This window comes from Homalodisca vitripennis, chromosome 1, assembly GCF_021130785.1.
Source record: "Homalodisca vitripennis isolate AUS2020 chromosome 1, UT_GWSS_2.1, whole genome shotgun sequence".
Lineage (NCBI taxonomy): Eukaryota > Metazoa > Arthropoda > Insecta > Hemiptera > Cicadellidae > Homalodisca > Homalodisca vitripennis.
In genome coordinates, this window is record NC_060207.1 from 96,382,047 (window position 1) to 96,406,799 (window position 24,753).

The 24,753-nt window shown below is 33.0% G+C and overlaps 1 protein-coding gene across 3 annotated transcripts in view; it reads right to left on the reverse strand.

The window, feature by feature from the left end:
• LOC124367280 (fatty acid 2-hydroxylase) overlaps positions 1-24,753 on the reverse strand; it is a 178,753-nt gene that overhangs the window by 84,619 nt on the left and 69,381 nt on the right. For 2 of the 3 annotated variants that reach the window (XM_046823991.1, XM_046824007.1), the window contains one exon: positions 10,474-10,515. The exons of the other annotated variant lie outside the window; for it this stretch is intronic. The gene's annotated coding sequence lies outside the window, so the exon portion shown is untranslated. The remainder of the gene's footprint in view (positions 1-10,473; positions 10,516-24,753) is intronic. 3 annotated transcript variants of the gene reach the window in all.

Genomic DNA, 24,753 nt, shown 5'->3' on the forward strand with positions numbered 1-24,753 from the left:
GACAAAGACCATTCTGTATTCTATTCATCACTGAGAGCTCTGTAGAATTCTATTAGCTCGCAAAAATTGGAATGTAGTCGTAAACTTCAATAGTTACAACTATAGAATGATTTAGGTTATATTCTAGGAGCTGAAAACCAATTTGCACTTTGTCAGCACGCGACTTGTTTTATTTATCGATAGAGGAATTTATCCTAAGAAAGAAATCGACCGCCAGCCGCACTAGTTTTAACGGAGGTCGATATACCCTCCTATTTCAATCTCCAAAAGGGTTAAAATTGTGAAAAATATTTTTTTCCTCAGCTCATACTTTTCTAGCTACATACGCTTAAAGCTTACCGTTAGACACAAACATAATAATTATATCACAGTCAGATAACCAAACAAAGACTATGAAATTCGTCTCTTTCTTGGTCTATATATGGTTAGCTGACAGTTAATCAACATATATAAACACGTCTCACGATTGGTTTGACGTGTGTCAAGCTAAGAAGAATAATAATTTATGAAAAATTATTCTTTCATACTTTAAATCAGTAATAGACATACACGTAAAATATACGAGTATGTTCGAGTATAATCCAATCATCAAACGAGATAAAGAAACATTTTCAGTATATTTACCTATGATATGGTGGAATTGAAATGTCAGTTTTGTATTCCATAATAAACCTTACATTTCCATAACGTATTCGTTATTGGTTAAGAATTTTGAACCAATAATTATGTTAACTGAACTATTAATATATGACCGTTACATGACGAGATAAAGAGCCTCTATTGTCGCGATTGGCAGCCAAATAGCCGGTATTTATATGAGTGGTTGATGCTGATTTAACTTTTATTTGTGTGTCATACGATTGGTTTTATATTTTAGAGGAAATTCTTCTACTACTGGTTTGAGGAAAAACTAGTTTATTACTCACGCAATGGAAATGTTTTTTCGGTACACCACAATAATCTCAAGTAATTTATCAACGCTGGAAGAAAACTTTAAGAAGTAACATTATACTTTCGTTGACATTTTGGTCTTCGGCACTATAAAGAACCAATATAAGCCTATCTGTGTTGTAGTTTGCGACATTTTATATGAGCCTTTGACTTTGTAAAATAAAATATGTAAGTGAACACTTTCATATGCTAGTTTGAGTGAAAAGTTTAATACTTCTCGTAATTGCCAAAGGCGAAATGAGTCAAAAACATTGTGGTGAGCACAGCGCCAAACCTAGTGCCGATACGAGCGTTATCTTCGACTGTCTGTGATAAGACTTATCAGTGCGACAGCCGAGTCGGAGCTTACTACCTGTCGCAAGGACGCACCTGTATTTTGTCACGTTTACTGTCCTATACGTCATTAATCAGTTGCCCAAAATCATTCAATTCCTCTTGGAATGTGTACAGCATCTTGATCTCAGTTTTATAAGACCCTATCGATACAATCGTATAGAGATCTCCTAAACACGGCTACTGATACATTCATATGCAGTTTTATACAGCTTTTGTGAGCGATCATCGAACGTATCGATCAACCACACTGGCACATAGTGCAGTATATAATGATATAGTGTTAATATGAGATAATACAAGTTATTAATAATACACCTATCATTATCAGAGACAGAGAGTACTTATAAGGTGCCCTTTAAGGTGGGGATTTTGTCGAGACCACGAACTGATTACTACGGGAGTTAAACAACCTGTTTACTTGCTACTATTAAAGAAGCCAGTCTACTATCGATCTTTGTTAAGCCATTTATAATTTTTACCACCCATATTTTAAGTGATATGATTGGATTATACAAAACGCCGAATAACACAAGAAATCGTTAAGTTAAGTTGAGCCACCTGGATGAAAACTAGACAGCTCACTGTTAATACTGTTAATCATGAACATTCATTCAGTGCATATTCTTACGTAAAACTCTGCTTTGAATGTAAATTATAAACCACGCGCATTATCAGACTATCGTATTTTTAACAATTTGCTATCATTGAAACACTAAAATCTAAGTTTCTAAATTGAAACACTTATAAATTCGAGATAGGCTCATATTTTTACATTTAAACTTTATCTCCATGGTAAAAACGTAGCCTCAATTAATAACACCTAGTTGTATAAGAAAACACTCAACACTAACAGAATGTTTAGTAAACAATGTTATATGATTTAGAAATTAAATAATATGATCTAATCTTGATTGCCAAATGAGGCTGTAAAACGTCCAAGCATCCTGGTCATCACCGGAGTTATTTGAATTGATTTGGTGGGCTAAAAGTCGTAATGTTACCGTGGTGTAAGGCACAGCAAAGAGCTGAATTTGTTTCCCGTATTGTGGATATAGTTCTCACTATCGTGCACTAAAATGTGGGTGTATAATAACTTCGTTTCTTCATAAAATATAATACAATTAAGTTTAATTCAATTTACATGATAAAAAAATATGATAATTTTATACCAGGGTGGTGGAAGTATGGAAACGTTCCAATATATTTTGTACTCGTAAACGTACAAGCATAAATCTTTGTACAGTGATATAGGGCATAAAATCGAACTTTTTGATGCAATCAGTAGATCTTCACCACCTCAGATGGTTAGCCCGTAAGGAGTTGGCGGCAAATCGTAAATGTAAGCATAGGTTGATGTGCATACCATTTTTAAGGTCTTAATTAGTATAACTTCATACCGCAAATTATATCTCCTAAGGTTAATTCTAAAGGCTAAGGTCGCTCAAAAGTTTTAATAGGTACTGATCTTATGTGTAAGTGCAAGAATCGCTTAATTTTATTTATAACCATATCAGACGAAACTACAAAACTACACATGATTACTGTACACAAAAAACTACTTAAAGATTTATTCAGTGTCCTGAGATTCTTCTAAACTTTAACGGTCCTAGAGAGGTCAGTAGACGTTATGTTTAGGTCATATGTGGTATAAGTGGTTATGTGTGTATGTGGTTCAGAACCTTCTACTAATGTTCTACTAATTAAGACCTTTAAAATTTTATGCACATCGACCTATGTTTACATTTAAGATTTTCCGCCAACTCCTTACGGGCCATCCCTCTGAGGTGGTGAATGTCTACTGATTGCAACAAAAAGTTAAATTGTATGCCACAGTACAAAGTGTTATGTTTGTACATTTACGAGTACGGAATATATTAGACCGTATCAAAACTTTTGAGCACACCTGTAAATGAGATACTGCGTTATGAGGGTTACCTCGTACATACATCGCTCGTATTAGACTGAGCAAATGGCGTCACTTGCCTCTCTTTCTGTGTAATGATCTTTTTAGTAAACGAGGTGTGAGTCTAGTTCTTCTCAAATCACGTTTAAATATAGTTTTGGAAGTACCCAATGGGTTCTACCTCTTACCGAATATTTTCAAGTAACTCTTTGTGTGGGATACTGTGTTTGTACTTCATATTGAGAAATCAAATCTCTTAATAACACTTTAGTTTAATTCAAGACGCATAGCTAAATATATACATCTGTACCTTATTCATTAGGCTTTAATATTAATAATCAGCAAGTCATTCTTTGGCTTTTTGGATGCAGAGGTGTGCGTTCTAGGAATCCCATCTCTTGCTTTCAACTTCCTGGTTAAAACGCTTCTGTCGTCATCACTGGTTCCGAATGGGCCGAGAAGCAAATTGCTTGCGGTTTAAACAACTTTACTGGGAATTGTGGAACAAAGCTCTTGCGTATGAACGTACAGAATCATCGGGAGAAAGAGCATTTCAAAGTGCGACTGATTATTTAGAAAGCAAATAAAGAGTCCCGATAGCAACGCATCATAGCCTGGGTAAAATTGGTTTCCTCTGAATTAAAGTCGGGCAATTTACACTTTGTCGACGTTTCAATTAGCCTAATTGCAGTACAATAATACGAAATAAAACGGAAATGCCATGTTTACTCATCCTGTTCCGTGTTGGATGTCATGTACCGGATATTGTTGCACATACAATACACACAAGCTGACAATGGTTTCATTGCGGACAGACTGTGGTAGATGACTTGTTCGACACTTAAAAGAGACGCCGCGCCGTAAATCCGATATGCCTTGCCACATGAGACGATCTGTGTGTCTGTGTGTATGTGTGTCTGGTATCTGTGTTATGTGTGTCTGATGTCTGTGTGTCTGTGTGCCGTGTCCGTAGTGAGTGGGATTACTGTGCTGAATAGGTTGAGATCTAAGTATAATCCTGACGGTAGTATCGTCTTTTTCACCGGACACGATATTATCACATTGTGGGTTCCAACACCCATTAAACATTCCCCTCCTACAATCATTTTCGCGACAGTGGTCTTGCTGAAATAATTTTATTATTTTATGAGCCTGTAAAAATTGCTTCTGTCGAAATTTAGTCGGAATCCTTATTCCTACAATAACTCTTATTAATATTTAAGTTGTTACAAAAACTATCTTCTTCTTTTTCATACTGAACCGGATTTTCCGCTAGTATTCTGTTTGATAAGAATATTTAATTAAGCAATATCAATCACAGAATAGTTTCCGGTGCCAATGTATGTGCAAGCTATGGAGGAATAGATAATGAATGCCATAGGGGAATTGCTTTCTGTGGTGACCTAACCGCAGAGGTTACAACCAGAACTTCCTGAATTATAACATGACCTCCATGATCTATTATTTCATATAAAAAACTTAGAAGAATTTAAACTGATCGACACAAAAACTATTTCCAGATACTTCTACCTACATGACAAATAAGCTCGTTTTTGGAATGAGAGACGTCTTAGAATGTCTTAAAGTACCAAAAAACGAGGCATTTTTACATTTAATTGTGATAAACAGAATATTATGTCACTCAGTGCAGCGCTCAAAGATCCTGTTAGGACTAAATAAAACTTCTCAGCTTCTTGTCCTAAAAGAAAAAATTGTAAACATTATTAACTTAGTTAAAATAAATGTTTAGTAAATAAAGGATTGTTAATTTGAAAAAAATAGATGATAAAGAACAATTTACATTAATAACAATAGTAGGTTTTTTGTGTATCACCCATGTACAATTGATTGAATACTGGTCGCCTCACTAATGAATATCCCTATTGTTGTATAGTGTTTACCTCAGGCATTCCATCGGATGATTGTGTTTGCTAGTGTTTTTCTAGAGTAAACCATTCGAACGATTGCGATATTATCGGTCTTCTTGATCGGCCCATTACACGATCATCGCCATAAGGGTTTTCTGTAGAACAGTTTTTTATAATTGTCTCTACCTATGAATTTTTACGTCGTATAGTTCATTGGCAAGGTTTTTTCAAAATTAGTATCTTTCTTGGGCTTTCCACTGGCATAAGTCTTTAAACCTTTGCACTTTCTTGTTCTGAGGAGTGATTATGGTTCCTGAAAATATTTAGCCATTGTCAGTTTAACATAACGTCTTTATGTCGATTTACTGAATCGTCTTCCAGTTAAGAGTCCTGCGATTTGTTGCATTGCAGTCCAGTTTTAAGAAAATAATTAAATTTGTTCAAGACTGTTTCTACATTATATTTTTAGTGCCTTAGTGTGAGCCGTCCTATCTATACGGCGGTTCTAGCGAGAGGTCCGAGAACAATCTTGGAACAGAAGATGAGTGATGACTATTCAATTATAATTACAACACCTATTATTTAAGGATTGACGAATCCGATTCTCGGTTCCGGAATCATCCTATACAAATAGTTAATTCGGACACTCGACGCAATCCCAATACCCCAATAATTTTCCATTTGTCAAAATAACAGATACATCGAAACTTTTGATTATGCCGGTTTACTGCCGCGTATAATGAGAATACAAATCAGCGGATCGTATATATACGGTGGAATTGGAAATCAAAGTAAAATGTTGCATAAAGAAAGAAAATTTTGAATAGTTCGGTAATATTGATATGGAGATACCGACAATTTGATTGAGCCTGAACGTGGAACGGAAAGAAAGGACGCAGCAGTGAAAGGGCGGTCAGCAAACTTGACACGGCTCAGGTGTAATGAATGGTGTGGCACAGGGTACTTGTTCCACACAATCGAGATACGGATTCCGAAGCGATACTAAATGACAGCGACGTAACAAGAAGCTAACGCTCCCGCCGTAAGCAAAAGACGAAAATAAACCCTTAATTAATTATATGGCAAACAAGACGCAAAGTTCGTGTAATGGCTACTTATCACCGGATTTTTTAATGTAACTTCATAAATTGTTCAAAATAATTTAAATATAATCCGTGTAGTAAAACCAACAAACCAGAAATCCAAATAAAAAAATTGTCGAATAACTCAATGTAAGTAAAAGAAATCTGAATCAATTTCACACTGAGGGAAACATTTTGAAATTCAAATGGAATCTTTTGTGCAGGCGTAATCCTACTATTAACTTTCAGTATCTCTAACAGATTAATTAATCAAATTAAAATTCAAACTAGGACAAATTAAAACAGGTTTAATATAAATGTAAACATAGTTGCAATTGAACGACTTAGTATCGATGGATAAACAATCAATTTAACGGCTACAACAGTCCAGCTATATTCCACTAAGAGAATAAATTGAAACTAATTATATTATGTAATTAAAATGGATATAATTAAACTCTTTCACCCAGTAAAATAATACTATATCCCATGGGAAAACGTTGTAACACAATACAATTATAGCCAGTAAGAGTAATTTATGGACAGCTGCCGCGCACAATTACCCGTCCAATGTGGCTGAAAGCTCTCCGAGCAAACATAATTAAGTCCGGGGTATTTTTTTTCACCCCCTGCTCGTTGGCGAGACCTACTTTAGTTAATGAAATGCGATCAGATAACCGTTGGTGGACAGATAGACGGACGGACTTAATTTAATAATCAGATGTTTGACAAATACTCGCTATAAACTTGTCAGACATGATGATAACATAATACGATATGACCACAATAAACATTCTATATTTCTAGTCGCTTCACTGTGCGTTGACATTTAACGTTAGTTATGAGGCAAACCCTCCTCGGATAGCACCGAAATCAATGTATCCAGATAGAAATGTAAAGTAATGTTGACAAACTTAAATAGTCCTTTCAAAATATTAATAGTTTATTTTGTATTACATTTCCTTGTAATCGATATTCCAAAAACAGATTGTAATATTCTGTAACTGAAAAATATTCACAACAAAAGGTTTAAAAAGTGCTACATGTGTTCCAGAACACGTTTTAATTTTTCTCTTGGTTCATAAATAACGAAATTGTGAAGCGTATGTTTGGAAATGGCGAATCAAACTAGTTTATACTCTAAGCATAATTATTTAAAAGATTTTGTTATATCTATTTTATAATTTCTTTTGCCATTTTTTGAAACATTTTCTATGAAATTTACATGAAATTGCTGTCGCAAAATCTGTTAAATACACAACAAATGTACAAACAGATTTGTATTCTAGAACACGTTTTTTTCTGTAAGGATATAAATAACGAAGTTGTCATATTTATATTTTCAAATAAGTTTTAACCGCCGAGATATTTATAAGATAAGTTTTAACTTGTCTGAAGTAGTATGCGTCATCAAGACTACTATATTCGATACACGAATAGCTAAATAGAAACTAACTGGTCTCGACAGACAAATGATTTGATACCATATGAAAAACTTCATCAATAATTAATTATATTGTATATCGTTCTTGATTTAAGTACAAAAGAAATTTTAATTATAACGTTCTGCAGCGCTGAAAACCTAAATGTGAGTTGTTAAATTGTATTCACATGGAAAACCCACACAACAAGGTTAGATACTATCCTATCAAAGCCATTTTATCGAACATCCTTTTATATTCACTGTCGTGTTTTGCATCAAACATGTGCAATATTAAGCGTGAAATTTAAAACCTATATTAATGAGAGCAGGAGGAATTTTTAAAATATTAAAAATAACTTATTCGTACACAAATTTAAAAACATATTTACAATGCAACTATGAGAAAATAGGATGTGCCCTATGCAGTTTTTACAATCTACATTGACATGTATACAGTATTAGATAGTTTAGCAGCTAGCAAACTCAAGTGACCTAACCATTAAGGTATTTACTTACTACCTAATGTCAATTGTCATGTTAATTGCGGCTTAGCTCCGAATGGCGTCCCTAGTGGTCTAGAACCCAATCAGACTGGGATTGTTGGGTGATGGCGATGTTGGTCGGGAACAACATGCTGATCTCCAGACCAATACTACAATACTCTATACCTTCTGCAGTTAGACCTAAAACCTCAGTGGCTGGATTACAGTATTCGCCGCTAGTCATAGTTACGTTCCACTCTCATTCACTCTCTCCTGTGCGGTATGGCGGTAGTACACGCCTATTTCGATTCTGAAAATGGAAAATGGTTTTCAAAGTGTAAAAGACTGGCTAAAGTCACAGTGAGAGAACGTAATACACTACCAAAAGGACATATAGCAATAGTTGTAATCATAAAATGTAATTAAAGAATAAATAACTCAATCAAATAAAATAATAACAAAGAGAACTGTTCTTCAACATCACTACGAATCACTCTCTGAATTGGTAACAGAAGACTGAAACTTACGTAGTTTGGTATTCTCACTCTCCAACATCGCCATCGAACACAAAAGCTTTGCGTTTTCCCTTACTTTATAAAGTAAACGTACTAACTGTTGTCAAATCTTTAGTCATAGAATAGTTAGGTGAATCTGATGAAAACCATTATTTGGAACAGATTTCATACTTTCCAATTAACGATTTTACTAAGAAATAGGCTACATTCAAAATAAAGTATATGTCTAATTTTGTAAAGTCTACACAATCGAGAATGGAAATTCCGTAGTAATTTCCACCATTTAAACACTGGCATATCAAGACAATACTGTTAATAAAGAATAAAAACCAAAGTCCTTAACAAAATAAATATCTTTTTCAAATTGAATTATAGAGATTTTAGTATTCGACACGAAACTGTATCATATCGTGATGTTAAGTAAAATTAGAAAAGGAAATCCTACGTTACTTTTATTTTATTCATCGCAATGTAAGGCGACAAAGGATGGTTATAGCCCGTTACTTGTATGACTACTTGAAACCAAAACAATTACAGTTCGCCGCTTGATTCAAAACATCAGCGAATGGTTTATTTTGTTAATCACCATTACCTAACTGCCGCATTTATATTTCGCCTCTCACAATAAACAACATAATTTCTTAAGATTTTCTGAAGGGGGTGGAATGTGATTGTATGTTAACAATCAACGCTGTCAATCATGACATAACCACTGCTGAGTTTATTTTTGTTAAATGAATTAAATGTTATTGAGGACATGCATGGCGCCTACTAAACGTATCTTTTCCACCGCATCCTACCTACGGTTTCCACGTGTTTTCTTTTTCAATACAAAGTTATGGCCTGCAAATAGATTAATAAATTATTAATAATGAAACTTCTTCACTGATATCTAAAAGAGAGTTGGGTGAACTGGTTATATTGGCCCTCTAAGCGACGGAATGAATATGAGTGTTGCATTATGCAAAGGTTGGACAAGGATTTGTAAAGGCCATTATCCTGAAAGGTCCTTTTTGCATTGTCACTCCTTACGCTGCCATGAAAATATTATACCCTTCGGCCAACACGTATCACTTCTTTTTCCATTTACGAGACGGAAAGAAGAATGGAAACTCTTAGAATGTTGTCACAATAGATAATATTATTTCTTAACTAACATGTATATATTCAAAAGTAGTGTACCTAAAATGTAGAACATATAACAAATAGAGATTTATAACAAATATGTTAATTAATTTTGTGTACTTTTACAACATAACATAAATTACAAATTTACTTGTATATAAAAATGAAAATATTTGTGAGAATAATAAATGCCATTATTCTTCGAAATAATTTGTGAAACCATTAGTGTTTGCAAATATGAGATATATAACACCCAGAAACATAATCTAATCTCTTTTCAGAATAATAATCACTTGATTTTAGATTGAGTTTGAGAAAGACACATCGGACGTATTAAGTTTCGGAGTTAATATTTTTACATCTTTAACGTTTTATCGGTAAAGACTGACACACACGCACGCACATACACACACACACACACATATATATATATATATATATATATATATATATATATATATATATATTCGACTTATGATAGTTTTGGATTCTGGTGTCACGATCGGAGAAAATGCAATAAAAACTCCCGGAAATCAGAAATGAGAACGATATTGCAATAGGCAGATTTTAATAAAATCTACATAAAACCCTTAACAGCTTAGCTATAAACTTTTTTAAAAAAGGGTATAGGAATAATATAAACGTTTTGTATGATAGGAATTAAGTCAATTTAATTACATGACCTTATTCATTAATAATTGCCGAAGGAATACATCCATAAACAGAGTAATTGCCCTTCCACTTAAACTAATACTAGCTATTTAACCTCTTAAGATATCTCCTCTTACCTTAACCGGTCAATTTTCGATGTTAACAGCTTCACAAAATATCTGAAACACGATGAGTTCATCAAATACCGAACAATTTAATCAATTAGTGAAATTATAAGAAATTTAATGAATAAGGTAAAATGTGTAACACATGAGTATTCAATTTAACTGCTACAAAACAAGAATTTAGTAGATAATTTGTTCAATGTTAATTGAAATTATATATATTATTATATATATATATTATTAAATTATATATATTATATATATATATATTTGCAGCTTGACTTATTTTAGTTGCGATGATGCAGTGGACATACACTGAACCATTAGTTGGTCAGGAAGTTTTGGTTATAAGAGATTTATTTTTTTTGCTACAAGTGATACTACACATATTGATCCTGAGTATTTTAAATTAATCCTGGCTACTTTATGTATACCTGTATACAATTCAAACCAATGTTGTAAAACCTGATCGGATTGAATGGATGTTGGGATAAAGGCAGGAGGGAGGGTTAAATCTCTAATCAGTCAGCGACCCTGGATTGATGACACAGTGTCACGCCCCCTGCTGCTGCCCGCTCATAAATAATGTAGTGGCCATCCCCTTGATTACTTGGACGTCGCGACGCCCCCGCCTTCAGGCTTCACCTGTCTTTGTCCTGTATTTCAACTTCCAGTAAATAAAGGTCAGAGTTGTCTAACCGCCCGCTTAATAATGGTATGACACAGTGTGGAGTTAAAACGTTTAAAAATATTTACTGTAAGATTAGTTAGTGCAGACTGTTCAGTTTGCTCACTAGGAAAAACACAGCAATATTTGAATGCACATTTTTACATTGAGAGATGATGACAAATTTAATTCAAATTCGGTGTCACAGCGTACATATTTTTGTTTTAATGGGCTAATACGTTCATAAAATAATCAACGATTGTCTATTTATGTGTAGGTAAGGTAGAGTATGTTGTGTATATTACACACGTGTGGATGATGTGCTATTCATATAGCAATTCAAACATATGAAGAGTTTTAAATAATTAATGGAAAAGGACGAGGCATCACACACTTTATTCCATTTGGTTAATATTGTGTTTAGATTCGTAAATGGCCATTTAAACTAGCTTTCGTTGTGAGTTTTCTTTTAATATAGTTATTTGCCATAAATAGTCAGACGAATTAACTATGCAGATACCTAAAACGACTGTAATTAAAAGAACGAGAGTACATAAATAATTAGAATCGTCTGTACTTTAGGATAGCGTTCTACTTCTAACACGACAAAAATGTGTGTTTTACTTTGATAAATAACATTTATAACAAAAATATTGAAATAAAACCTTTTTATACCAAACGTACTTCCCTCTCATATTAAAATAACAATTAGGTAATTCATTTCTAGGAGGTCTCCATTAAATTTACACTATAGTAAAGCTCGTTTATAAATATTGAATATAAGTATACACATATGTAAAAAACGGTTAACTAAACTTATGCAGTTCTGACAATTTCATGGCTTCCAAGATGCAAGGACAATCTGCAAAATAGGCTATTTGAATCAAACCGTAGTTAAAATAGTGACAAATTCTGTATTAGTCAAAGATAGTATTACGGGCCAAACATAATTGGTCAGAGATACTACCTTGTATAAAAGCCGTGTATGAAATTAACATACCGTGAGATATAGCCTACTAGAAAAATATATAATTCGTCAATTAAAACTAAAAATGCGTCTGGTTATAAATACCACAAGAAAGATTCTTATGGATCACCAATGGATGAAATGCGAGTAGGTATAATACGATAAATGACGCCTTTTGTTAGACGTATATGCATCTGTAATGTGCGTGGTTTTAGTAAACAAGAGAAGCCCTCGTTTTGCAACTGTCCTCTCTCGTGCCATAATATAGTTCATAATAAATTATAGATGAAAATCAATTTAGAAACTGACATAAGGGCGAAACCCTCCATTAACCCCTCGTCCCAAGAATACCTGACTGCCTTGTGAACGCGTATGAAGAAAAGTCACGATTCTCCCTACTCAGCGACAAACAACTGCTTGTATGTCACAATCCTACCACCATAGCACAGAGTGCAGTCACAGTGCAGCCAGTTCACAGTATTATGATGTCATAGCAACTTATTTACATGTGCAGCAGTCTCCAATAGAAGTCAAGTGAGTTGGTAATGGACGTGTAATTGTCGTACTTGTAGGTTAAAACCATTACAGTCTATTCCACATAACATCAGTACTGGGATTGTACGTAGTCTCATGTACTCTACAGCGTTCAACACAACTGCTGCATTAGCTGAATTTTTAAATTTTTAACCGTTAGTCAGCTGCATTCTGGACTAAACTTTAAGGATCAGTCGATCTAATATAGGAACAAAACTCTACAGGACATTCAAACTCATTCTGAACGAAAGAAACTCATGCAATACAAGTATAAATGGGAAAATTAATTCTCGTAGTGTACGTCGTATGTATATTGTCTGAATAAATATATGGTTCTGGTGTAACCGTTTTCTACTGACGACCCTGAATGTCACCAAGCAAAATTAATGTGAATTCAAGGATATATTTTTGGTTTGTGCATCTTATATTTATCTCATACAGATATTTAGCCTCATAGTTTACGAAACACATAAAGGCTAAACGTAAAGAGGGTTCAAAACGAAAGCGGCAGTGACATACATACGAGCAATCTACATTAATCATTACTGCAAAAAATCTGTTTGGGTTTCCCTGGAAGAAGAATCAAAATGATACAACATAAAATTACTTCAGACTTGTATGATACGTTTTGTGTGATAGTGGGTACTTTATTGTTTCTATACAAGACTGATGTATTTACAATATACATTAGGATCATTGGAATCAGAAGGAACTCCTAACGCTATTTAAACCGATTTCTTGAAAATATTAAAGTTGCTTTAAATATGTTATTCATTATAGATATAAAAAGAAGTAACCTATATTTGAATTAGTTTAATTGTTTAATTTAACAAATGGAACCAATAAGAGTATGGGTACGAAATAGAAGCGTGCAAGTGTTACTTCTGTATTAATTGCATTGGTTAGTGGATGGATTTGATTAAAACTTTCCAGCTTTGTACTGCACTATGTATTAGTTATTTTATAAATTTTACTTACGAGTTAGACGATAATAATATAAATGTTTATGACATTAAGAATGTTCAGTTTTATTAAATGATACGGCCATATCAAATTATTAAATAATAATTTGTGCAAGGTTAAAAAACCCCCTAGGAGAGGGGAGAGATAAAACGGAATATAATTAATAAATAAACAAGTTAGAATTTATTAATCATGGATTTGATAGTATTTTAATCTCGTGCACTTAAAATAAAATTATCAGAATTTAGAGCAACCGTAACATTAATTTTGTCTTAAAAGTTAATGATATATGTTTACATTTAAGACTAATCACAAGCTCACATTAACCAGTATTGTCAATGTCAACTTCTGATAGTAACTGAAACCAAAGTTTCAAGAACAGTTACTACTACAATGAAACAAATACACGATTGTTAGGAAAGCAATAATAAGTTATAACTAACAAAAGATAGATAACTCCTCCAACATGTCTGCGGCGCTATGTTAAAAATTGATTCATAATTAAAATAGATTTTTAACAGAGAACATATTTGAAACGCTTGGGGAAAAGGATGAGAAAGGTTGAGTCTTTCATTGATAGGAAGGCAATGTGCTATCAATCCGTAAGAAACAATTACATTTGATATGACATATGAGTAATAATAACTGAGGATGAAAGTAATTAAATCCTCAATGATTCAATTCACGGTGCAGACAAAATTCCGATACGATCAAAAGCATAGTGGATTGAACCCCTTGTTATATTTCAATCTGCCATGTAGGAGTCCATCATCGGAGAATAGTTGATTGTAGTGAAGCGTTATCGATCAATCCCGGGTGGACATTCAACGACCTAGTTCTGTCAGCGATTGTCGTTAGTCCAGTCCGCGACTATTTCAGCGCTTCTGAGAACCTGGATACCGATAAGGTTGATAATGTTCACAAAAAACCGGTACTAAGCTAGATTCTTGTCGTGTTATTAAAACCTCTCTACAACAATGTGGTCTTAATTTAAAACTCTTTTCTCGAAGTTGGATTTATATTTTTCACTAAACTGAAATAATAAGTGATATAAGAACAAAACTAAATATACGCTAGAAAGTAATGATTATTACACAAAACTCAAATTTATCTTTACAATCGATGGGAAGGTACTCGTACTTTGGAATCAACTGAACCAAATTTGATGACTGAAATAAGATGCCATATATTGTCTAATGCTGTAGTTATTGTAATTGTAATTCGTATTTACTAAATAATTTAAATTAAATATTGATATTGAGTTTTATGAATGATTGTTTCATAAAGATGAGTGGCAAAACAAAATATCAAATTAAAATTTTTACAATAAAAACATTATCTCCTGCTCTACTGACAAGCAAAAATAGCAACTTTATTAATATCAAACTGACAGAAATCTTGGAAGAATGTTTTTACTAAGTATCAGCACACAAAGTTTACATATGATGTGAAAGAGTTTAACTTCCATTATTATATGTCTCTGGCCATAAAAGTAGATTGTCTTGCTAGTGTTGTAAATTATGATTTAAAACTTTAGAGAAAGATTTGTTTTTAAATTTGGTTACCGATATCTTGAAGAAGGTTTAATTATGACTGTATTAATAAAAATAAATTAGAAACGTCTCCTATTGTTCTAATAATAATTCCAGTTACTTACCAATTATATGTATTGTATTCCTATTTAAAACAAGGAATTTGCGGTTTATACAATTCATAAAACATGAATGACATTCCTGTGGAAATCCACAAACTTTCGGACTTGTTGCAGTGGGAAGGAATGAGGAACGGTGGCGGAGGTCATACTGTGGCAATGGTTTGTTCATTAATGATACTTGTTACCATCTGGCTATACAGACAAGGTTATAGATAATGTGTATTGGAGACATTGATTTTTTAGCTTAATCTATGCAGAGAGATTGAGAATTATGCTGTGAAGGAGGCCAGGAGTCGAGATAACCAATCACTAAGACTGGTGCTGTCTCGTACGTACATGTCGAAGCCCTCATATAATTTTCTTGTAGTGTAATATCACATACACAGGGATTGAGAATTATGCTGTGAAGGAGGCCAGGAGTCGAGATAATCAATCACTAAGGCTGGTGCTGTCTCGTACGTACATGTCGAAGCCCTCATATAATTTTCTTGTAGTGTAATATCACATACACAGGGATTGAGAATTATGCTGTGAAGGAGGCCAGGAGTCGAGATAACCAATCACTAAGGACTGGTGCTGTCTCGTACGTACATTTTCGAAGCCCTCATATAATTTTCTTGTAGTGTAATATCACATACACAGGGATTGAGAATTATGCTGTGAAGGAGGCCAGGAGTCGAGATAACCAATCACTAAGGCTGGTGCTGTCTCGTACGTACATGTCGAAGCCCTCATATAATTTTCTTGTAGAGTAATATCACATACACAGGGATTGAGAATTTATGCTGTGAAGGAGGCCAGGAGTCGAGATAACAATCACTAAGGCTGGTGCTGTCTCGTACGTACATGTCGAACCCCTCATATAATTTTCTTGTAGAGTAGTATCACATACACAGGGATTGAGAATTATGCTGTGAAGGAGGCCAGGAGTCGAGATAACAATCACTAAGGCTGGTGCTGTCTCGTACGTACATGTCGAAGCCCTCATATTATTTTCTTGTAGTGCAATATTGCATGTAGCAAGATTGGAGACATAAGACATTCTTGACAATTTGGTCCTAACTTCCCACATACGAACGAAAGCCACGACTATAATTCTCCGAGACAACCAAATGAGCTTCTGTAGGTGGATAAGATTATCTCTAGTCATCTTAGGTCCAGGCAGAAGTCGCGTGATGCCTGGTCGCATGATCCATCCACTTCCAACTCTGGTGAGTTAATAGGACAATATTGTATATATCAGAGCCTATCCTAACATTATTTACCTTTCTTTATTATATCCTTAATTATTTTTGATTTCCTTTAATAGTTCTGGCAATGTTGAAGAAATTTAAGTTCCTCCCAAAGACAATAACTGAAATTGAGAATACTTGGAGATATTCATTTACATTCCTAAAATATATCTTCACTAATATATGACCTTTCTTGAAAGCCACGAACTTCAAGATTATGTGCAGTCGAACGGGGTTGGATGTCGTGGCGTACTGATCTCTTGTTGGCCATTTCTGCCCATAGAGATGATAGGAGTGGTGGTGTCATCACACCATCCTGCTGTGGTTGTCTCATCCCACCAACTGTTTCGTCTGAAGCAAGAATCACAATGGGGAAGAGGGGATAAGTTATTTCTTGTAGATAAGGGCGGTTTTGAACATTTTATTGAGTAAAAGGATTCCAATCAGGCTCTTTTGGGTGGTCGCTGTGTCACGAATACTGGTGTAATAAGTCGCAAATGGTTTTTGACGCAAGGTTTTCTCCAATGACAAGCATAGACTTGTGAATATATCACCATGCGTGTAAGGATCATAACTGTCTTTGACCCTATGTTTCAGCCCCTACATTCTTTACATACAGGTTTTTAATTACAAAAATGAAATACTATGTTGAAATATAAATTGGCGTTGGAGTTTACCTCAATTATAAACAAATTACAAACCAAAGGAAAACCTGAATTATGTCTTCAGCAATGTCAGGTTATACAAGAAAATTACCAGTCTAACTTGCATGTGATAACTGCAAGTACAAAACTATAATAAATCATTCATTCATTTCAACTGCCTCAAACCTATAAGACAATTTTACGGCTTTTTACAGTGTTACGGCTTGTTTCAAACCGGTACTTGCTACTTTTTCACACGCACTAAGGACTAAGGAACTATTTTTGAACGATTTAAAGTTAATAGTGAAAATTTAAATCATAACAAAAAAATTAATTTGGAACATAGTATAGTGTGAATATTTCTGCGGTTAACGGCTACGGTTTAAAATAAGTTTAGAAACATATAGGTAGAAATAGTCGTCACTACCTGGAATATACAACTAGTAGACTAAATATCGGGTACATACATATTGGGAAGGGGAGCAGCGACATTACGGCTAGGTTTAGCTTGAGGAAAATACTTGAATACTTGTCATATTGTGGTCATAATACAATGTAATATTTGACATATTCCCATATAATTTACATTTTTTAATTGCAAGACAAAAAGACGAATTATTTTTCTGAATGTGCATTTTAATCTCAGGAAGAATACACATTTAATATCATACATTATTGATGTAAATCTTAAAACATTTTTCTTCTTTTGAAATTGAATGTTATGGATTTTGAGGTTTCAAAACCTATAAACGTGTTTACCCTCTTAAGTTTATAAGTTTATAGTTAAGAAAGATAAAAGTCAAGCATGCCACGCCCTTCTGTAAAATCTAAATGCGTATTAAATTTAGCAAGTTTAATTTTATTTTTGTAAGAAACTACATTAAAACACTTACATTAGCTCTTTATATACAAAAACATTATAAATATAAATAAGCTACAAATACGTCACATTTCCGGTTAGCATTACGTCATACTTCGTCCTAGTAGACTTACTAAATAACTGACGTGGGTATTTCGAAATATTTTACACAAACGCATATCGGACCAGACTACTCAAACAAGTTGTATTTTTAATAATCGATATTTTGGACAGAGAATATTATGGACAAATATTAAGAACCATTTAGTAGTAACCTTATAAGTAAAATGATGTGGCTTTTAGACACAATATGAAGGGGAAAATTATGAGTTTGAAAGCAGATTTATTGAACAGTACTTGCTATTAATAGATCACAAGACAAATTATTAAGGATGTAGAGTAAATAAAACGTGGTCTTTAAGTTTTTAAAGTAACTTATGTTTATACAATTCGAATACCTACACTAAAAAGTATACATAGCTGCGTACTTAAGTAAAAAGTTATAACTTTTGTAACAAGTAAAACATTTCTTTCCGGTTTTTACTTGTGATACTCCCAACTGATGAATTAAAGCAAAAAGTTTCGACATATCCACACATGTGCCAGCTTTCACACCGATGCGTTATAAACTACGTTCCTCATGTATTGTTAAACTTTCTCAATTTCTCCACTCCATCTTCTCTTTTCCGCTCTTCAATTGATTGATCACTGTCACCTCTACACTCACAACTTGCTTGGAATCCATGAATTCATGAATTATCGTTAAAGTTAACAATGATAGTAAAACACACACACACCCTTTTTAATGGAAGATATTAGTCAAATGAAGTTATTTCTCTGGTTCTAAACATAGCTTTAATCTAGTATCTATATTAAATGACTGGACTATGTGTAGTAACAGTAATTTATAAAAGAGATATAATTTTTCCAGACAATCGCCATTGTAAAGTGATACAAATAATCAGTAACACTGCGTTCCGAGATGATGATAATATGACCTCTTCCTGGGGAGAATAACTAACCTAACACAAAACTACAATCTAAGTCAAAATAAACAAATCATGTATACTAAAGCGTTGTAACACGCATGGTAAAAAAAATCACGATTAACAATAATAAAACTAACAATTATAGACAAACTCAAGTATTTAATACACGTTAAAAAGGGGTGGCATGACGGGAATTGGCCTTGAAATCTCCCGAATATCAAGTATATACTTATAGTTTCGTTTATTAGAAAACAATATTCATGTTTGCGGGTTAGCAATAAAATTGTTAAGTTATTTTAAAAGTAATTTTAGGTCGATTTTGTGTTGAAACTATCAAGATTATAGCTTTTTGTATCTAAATAGTTATAACTTATTAACTTTTTTCAATAAGAGAGATCATAATAACATTATGTGAATTTAAATACATTTAACTGAATAAAATCTAATTATAAATGAACTCAAATAATAATAACAAACTCATAACGTAAATACATATTAGGTAGACGGGCCTATCGATTTCATCGAAAAATATTAGAGTTTCTTTTTAGCCAATAGTTTTAGTGACATTAAGATCATTGGTGATATTATCAATAATAAGTGGAGGGTCAACGTTCGAATGACAAAAAATAATTTGTTTGCCTAACTGTATGTGTATTGGGAGTATAACTTCAGTGTTGTTGTGGTGGTCACGCTATGTTTACAGTTACGGTCGGTTGGCAACCCTGACAACACATGTGACATCACAATTCGCTCTGGGAAACTTGCTACTGACAATTGTGTCACTCTACTCTTCCCGTATTAATTCGATGATACGGCTTCAGTTCCGGTTAATTTTCATTAAATATTGATTGTATGTATGTAGATTTTTGAGGGTAATTTTATTCAATATGACTAATTTCAAATGTAAAAAATATTTTAATAGACACTGCATGCGTTGCAAATAAGTACTGTACGTATTCGTAGTTATAAAATAATGGTAACTTACCCTGAGTTCCTAAGTTACTTAAATTTCCTTCTACCATATTACCATCTTTCTTTCTGTGATCAAGGAAATATAGGGAGTTATCTATCCCTGGTCTTAGTATTCCTGCACACTTAACCATTGAATAGTGAAATAAAACAAAATAGAAAATATTTTTTTACTTTTAAGAAATAAAAGAAATGCACACAGTTACGTAACACTTAGATATTTTTAAAAAGTAAAGAAATTTAAACATAAAAGACTTTTTATTTATAACTCTTAGGGCATACACTAGGTTTATTGATAACATCACCGGCTTATTGGATTTAATAACATTTTGTTGATTAAGATCTACATTTTGAGATTCCTTAATGACTTAATACAACAAATGCAAAGATGGCCATTAAAAAAATGTATTGTTAATGTGGTTTGTTTATATTAGTGGCATTTCTTCAGAAAAAATGTAATTTTCGTATGGGATTCGTTAGAATATATACAAGCATACCCAGTGCAGTCTGTCTTGTGACAGTCTAAGGTCAAGTGAGTTAAGCTAGGTCTGTTCAATAATCGTAATTGAGTGAGCAGAGAATGTAAGGGACCTACAATCAGTTACAGAGGATGCTATTTACCGATTGCTGATCCATCTTTGTTGATCTTGAGTCAACACACATACTAGTCACCTCCTGTACTGTCATCCCCAACAGAGTTTCTTCATATTTGAGCGGGGAGAAGATCCATACTCTTTTTAAGAGATGAATCATGCGTACAGTGACTATTGCTCTGTGTAGTAGTATAATTTATATGAAGATGATTGATTGTCTTACTTTTTGTATCGTAGGTAATTTAAAAATGTCTAGCCAATGTAGAAGAGGCTACAATTTAATAATTACATTTTATCACTTCACATTTCTCACACAAAACCTCCATATACTGAAATCTATTACAACATTACCAGTTATAGCTATACTTGTAACATAGATATCACACTTAAGGGGAATGGGATGGTCCACTTGGTCAAAAATACCGATTTTTTGTTTTTTACATTTTTTTAAATCTATGTTTTGTCCTCTTTAATTTGAAACCATTAGAACAAACTTCTGAGCAATAATAAAATAATTATGTGCATTTTTGTAATGCTGTGCACGCTTTTCTGACTCGTAAACCTGCGCCACGCGAGTACTGAGAAGTTACTTCAACACTACATTGTTATTATACTTTATTATAGTAGGTCTACCTATTTCTAAATAAACATTTAGAATTAGGTAATAAACAAAATTCAAAGATGTATCTTCTCCTGTGCTCTTACAAAAGTGTCTGCATGGTGGCACCCAAAATCCTTGTGAGTCGCTCATACAAACAGTGTGATCTGGAATAGAATTCCAAAGTCTAATTTTGTGATGATTTCTACACTTGAGTTTGGTGTTTATGAGGGTATAGCTACTTTTAACAATGGAAACATTACTAAATGTAAAATACTAGGCAAATTAGGAATCACACCGGGCATTAATTGCATAAAATCCATCGACGAAAGAGAATCGAAGAAGCAGAGAAAGCTGTAGAAGAAATTAGAAAAAAGTGCCGTAAGACGCAGCAGTTGGCTAAAAGGAAGTTGGAGGACCAGTTTGAGGAGGAGGACCCAAATCAGCCTTCATATGGTGCAGGGATGTATTAAAGTAAACAGAATCCTCTGTGTTATAGCAATACATGTTTTACTCGCGATTCCCGAACATTTGTGTGTTTTTTTACATATGTACCTGTATCTCAAAAACTATAAAAGATACAAGCATGATTTTTTTGTTTTATTCCACATAATATGCCTTAAATTTTGAACAGACAACTTTTTGAAATACTGCTTGAAAAAAAATTATATCTGATCATATGAGGAAAAAATAACAAAATGTTATATATATTTTTGTAAATTACCAAAACCTTTACCTGATGGAATTTTTATAACCCCTCTGCTTAAAATATAAAGAAAAGGTTCATCTTCAAAATAAAACAAAAATTAGTGCTTTATCTCTTATGGTTATTGAGATAGAGGTACGGTACATAAAGTTTGTTAAATTTAACATTGCAGGAATAGGACAATCCCAGTCCCCTTAAATAACTGTTCAACCTTCCACATAGTCGTTTCCAACATTTAAATACGACGCCATTATTTATAGGTTTTTAATTAGTTTGATACTTGGATGTTTTATTACATAATTCCACATCCATAAATTTCATTCTTCCTTCCCAATTACAAATAACAGAAATTTCGTAACTTATCAGTAATATTTTATACAATATTTAGGATATAATGTTGCCAATGTGGTATATTTCAGTAATTCCTAATGGGTTTTTCAACGATTAAAATACATTTTCTGTAGGGGGAGGGGGGGAGATAATTCTTCTCCACGAAATGTGTCTATACTATTATAAAGGCAGTAAAAGTTTCAGGTGCATTAGCCTCCACCAAAACACGTTGTTATTATTTGTGTTCTCAAAAGGTTTGAGAAATTTAGAAAAATTTCGATTGTCTGACGTTTTATATTTTTTTTATTATTGACAGGGAGATATTTACAAGAACCCAATAATATGGGGCGGAGTTTTTGTACGGTTTTGCACTGTATAGTTACGTAATATACATTGGCATTCAAGTTCAAGTTCAAATTCAAAATTCCTTTATTCTACAAAATTTAACAATATTACAAAAATTACAATTTTACTCCCAGTGCGCTTCAGTCAGCGCGTGCGGGAGTGGAGTTGATGAATGCAGTCTATTTCAGTCCATTTTCACATCACTTGCTGTACATATCAAATTATACCATGTAATTACTCATCTAAAATATATTTATCCAATTAAAATTAATTTAAAGGTCTATAAACATGCAATATAAGTAAATACATAACTAAACACAAAAAGCATTGTTAGTTAATTTGTGTTTGGTTACCTAGGCTACTTTGATGTGCCATGCTGTGCCCTCTTTTAGGAATAAATCGGGTTCATAAGGGTAAACACAACTGCATTGTTAGTAAGAAAGTAAGTACTGAAAAGAATAATTTGTGTTGGTTGGTATTCGTGGTTAATATTTTTCTGGTACCTTAATGCTTGTTTTTCAGTGTTAAAGTGCTAGGATTATGTTTACTTATTTCTATTGCGATTTTTACCTCTCGACGAAAACAATTATTTTGGTTACGTTCCTTATATATAATTCCCATATACATCTATTTCGTCCAACTCGTGGTTTGTATCAAAACAATTTTTTAACGTACTCAATGAATTCTACCGCATGAATTTTTCAGAGTTTTATTGCCAACCGTTTTTAATGAAGTATAGTGTTAATATCGTTTAGTAAAAGTGGCCTGTATTCTCTATTCAACACAGAATGTGGAGCTTAGCTATTGATATTCTCCGGGTATTGTTCGGCGAATAAGGGACGGAGTGCACTCGCTACGCTGCAGTACAGGAAGGAAAATAAAACAGATCCCACTTCCCAGCGGTTCTGTGATTTAATTTACAATCGTAGCTCTACTTCCCTGACTGAAATAACAACAAGGAATTGTTGAAACCACGTACACTACTGGATTTAGTATATTTTATGCATGGATATTTTCAAGAGTAATTGTATCTATTGAATTATGAGATTGCGCTGATGTACGTATTATAATTAATTGTTATTGATTTACCTTAAAACACTAAGTTTGTAGTATAAATTATTATTATGAAACATTAAGCAAAACAGTTAACCATGCATTATCTAATATAATTACTGTAATATTAAATAATTTTACTAATCACACTTTGCTTAAATTTTTGTAAGTTATGTTTACAAAATTAGTTAACTAATGTTATCAAGAACAGGGGCCAATGCTAACACGATATGTAAACACTCAAAGATAAAACACAGACTACGGTTAAACATCGTTGTCCGATAAGTCTTGGACGCACTGTCAAACCATTATAATGATAAATATTTGGACGCACTGTCAAACCATTATAATGATATATATATATATATATATATATATATATATATATATATATATATATATATATATATATATATATATATTTATCATTATAATGGTTTGACAGTACGTCCAAGACTTATCGGACAACGATGTTTAACCGTAGTCTATGTTTTTATCTTTGAGTGTTTACATATCGTGTTAGCAACTATATCATATAGTTTTGTGTAATACGCGCTAATAAAATATGTAAATATGCTAACTAAGATTAAACATTTATTCATTTAAGTTAATTTTAGTATACATTTAATTTAATTAAATAGGAAGCATCATACTTATTCCGACGCACTTGATTAACCATTCCATTGTCCCAGGGACAATCGGTAGCCTATAGAGTCTCATAACTAAACAAAATCAATTTTAATCAATCACTGTTAGTTATTATAAAAAATACTGCATAATTTAAACTGTATTATAATAGGTTTTTAATCTTGGATAGTGCATCACACGTTTCTAAATGCGACTTAATTTAGTAAAACACAAAACAAGATTTTTAAAAAAGTGGGTTTTCCATATGTAATGCACCTTTTTCACCTATCTACATTCGTTTATCGCTATTAAGTACGGATTAACAATTATCGTCTTGATATTAATATTTTTACAGTCTTATTGCAAATGACTTATGTGGAAGTCTTATTATTTCAAGCACACTGCATCTTATAGTTAATATATCACAACAACTCAGTTACATAAATCCCTCCAAGTTTGGTAACTTACAAGTAACAATACATCAGATACTACTTATTTCGATATACAACATCGAACAAAATTATGGTCAAAAAACACGTTGATACAAAGTATTTGTAAGCCT